This window comes from Staurois parvus, unplaced genomic scaffold, assembly GCF_062004578.1.
Source record: "Staurois parvus isolate SC_StPar_1 unplaced genomic scaffold, SC_StPar_1.0 ptg000256l, whole genome shotgun sequence".
In the NCBI taxonomy this organism is placed as follows: domain Eukaryota; kingdom Metazoa; phylum Chordata; class Amphibia; order Anura; family Ranidae; genus Staurois; species Staurois parvus.
The window spans coordinates 192,444-195,161 of NW_028318052.1; the positions used below are offsets into that span (position 1 = coordinate 192,444).

The 2,718-nt window shown below is 45.8% G+C and overlaps 1 pseudogene; it reads left to right on the forward strand.

Moving 5' to 3' along the window:
- The first annotated feature begins 1,140 nt into the window (after nt 1–1,140).
- Nucleotides 1,141–1,257, forward strand: LOC149459495 (U2 spliceosomal RNA; annotated as a pseudogene).
- The last annotated feature ends 1,461 nt before the right edge of the window (nt 1,258–2,718 follow it).

Sequence of the window (2,718 nt, forward strand, 5' to 3'; positions counted from 1 at the left end):
AAAGTGAACAGCACACTGTTTTATTTTGCGGGAGAAATTATTTTTGCTGGGGGGGGAGGTTGAACATAAAAATGAGTGCTGGATTTTTTCTTTTTGTGAGAGGAGTGGGGATTTTTGATGAAAGGGTAAAGTAGGGGAAAGTATTGCTCAAGGAGGGAATTTTGCACTCTTCCTACCCCTACACTGTGCTTTATACATCCCTGACTCCTGCATTCTGTACAATAATTATTCCTGACCTCTGCATTCCATGCATAATTTGGCCACACTGTTCGGAACAGTGCACTAAGCTACATTACTAGTCTCCTTGGTTCACCCAAAAGTGTCCTAGGTCTTTTACAATCTTATAGTGTATACTCCAAAAAAAAAATGCTCTGCGCTGCTAAAATGTTCAGGTTTGGCTTGAAAAAAAGTTGCCAACCCTATATAAGAGTTGATCATAAGTATTGGAGCCAGTCAAGGATGGCACCTTTCCTCAGTTAATTTTGCATCGGTTGTGGGGCCTTTCCATGAACACATTAGATTCTTCCCACACATCAAAGACATAGAGCTACATGGCTACACCCAGGGGCGGACTGACAACTCATGGGGCCCCCGGGCAATAGGGGATCATGGGGCCCCTGTGTCCTGGCTACACCCCAAAAATTAGCATGTTCACTGACAATGTAATCCTTATAATATCTGACCCCTCCAACTCCCCACCAGAGATACAAAGTTCAAACTGTTTTTACAAAACCTGCTGCATTGAGTGAAAACTTTTACATTTTTTATGTTTAGCTATGTTTATAGCCATGCTTAGTTATGATAGTCCCAATGGCAGTTCTTGTCCTCTGAGAAGCAGAGGCGGACATTGCACTTGCTGAAAAGTGTGTTGGTATATCCTTTACCACAGTGTCTGCAGCATCCTCTACTTGTTTTTATAGGGAAATGTCCATACATGTTTTTGCAAATGTCTTTTGGTGGATGTACAGTTGACCTTTTGTCTGGGGTGCCATTTTAAGGACTCCCTTTCTCTGTGGATGGTCTCTTCCTGTTATCTAAGGGGCTCCCTATCTGCAGAATTGAGCTCCCATGGATTAAACATGGTCGCCCTCTCTTTGGTTTTATGACAGTTGTGCTGACTAGGATAAGAGAGGATGCTAACTCACTTCTCTGCCTTTTGGCTAAGATCAAGTGTAGTATCTGTTCTTATCAGTGTCCAGTAGGGGTGCTCCACCATCATTCCTGCTTGCAGGGATGATTGGTTGTATAGTACTCCTGCTGGAAGGATGGGGGTCCTGATGGTTGGTACAGGCTGGAACAGAAACCAAGGCCCCCACATGCAGTTGGGGCCCGGGAGTAATTCTCCCTGGAAAACCTGGTTTGAACGGATCTACCTTGTCTGGCTAGGGGATGGGGGGGCAGAGAGTCCGCAGAACAGTGCCCCCTGAGAGTGGTCGCCTCAGGGGTGCTCTTAGTAACACATGGGGGTGGGATCCCAAGTGTGAAACGTGCACATGGTCACTGTTCTAAACACTTTTTCTGCACTGCACCTTTTAGGGCTAGGCCTTTTGGCTAAGTCCAGGGCAATTTTTATGCTACGGGCCTCAGAGCCTAGCCAGTGCACAATTGCACGGCCACTTTTTTATTTTTACTTATGTATTTAATTTATTTTTTCTCCCATGTTTTGTCACTTTTCACATGTGTGTTTTTTTCCTCACGGATTGTAGGGTGTGGGTCCTCGGGCCTAAACCTGAAGTCTAGGGGGAGGATGTGTGGCCTTTTGGTTCCTTCCTCTCCTGTCCTAGGGTGGCTTCTCTTCGGGAGAGCCCCCTGACTAAGTACTTGGTGGCTGGTTTAGGCTAGCCACAAGGAAAGGGGTCCGCCAGGCCTTTTGGCTAGTTGGACCACATGGGAACCTTAGTCACTGTCAGAAGCTTCGTGCCCCGGGGGATCAGGGTAGAGGTCCTACCCCTTCGGGGGGTGGACAAAGCACACCCCTAAGTGCACTTTTTTGTGTTGGTTTTGCACTAGAACGTTTTTTGTTCACTTATGGGTTTTCGTTTTTCACACTTCCGCGGACTTGAAAAAAAAAAAAAAAAGAGGATGCTAACTAGGCTGGAAACATTCAGTGCTTTGCAGTCCCGTTTGTACAGCAGCCATGCATTGATCATAGCTAGGATGATGGTGTGCCAGAAGATGTAAATGTACCAGCAGGCGTTCAAAGGAAACATATTTTGCTGCAAATGAGTCCAACATATCCACACCCCCCATGAATTTGTTCTAGACACCCACAATGTAAGGCCTCTGAACTTCAACATATCTTTTGGTGGCTTTGTTCCATCGTTGAATCTTTTCCACAGGTTCTTGCCCAGCAAAAGGATGATGCAACTGTAACCTCCCTGTTGTCATACCATTTCACTGCACAGATGTTGTGGCTCACCCCCACTCTGACATCAAATCTTCCTCTGCCCTTTTTCTTTAGGCTTTTCTCACCATCAAGGTTACAGTTGGGAAGGAGTACCTGTGTGGCTGTTCCAGTGCAATTAATTCCCTGGTCAAGCAGCTTAGCAATCAGTGGGATGCTGGTGAAATAGTTGTCTGCATAGATTTTGTAGTTGTGACCTTGTGGAAATGTGGAGGCCAGGTTCATCACAACATCTCCTGACAATCCAAGTTCAGATATAGCACATATTCCATTCACACTGCCTTGGTACACATCACAGCCACACAGTATGCCAG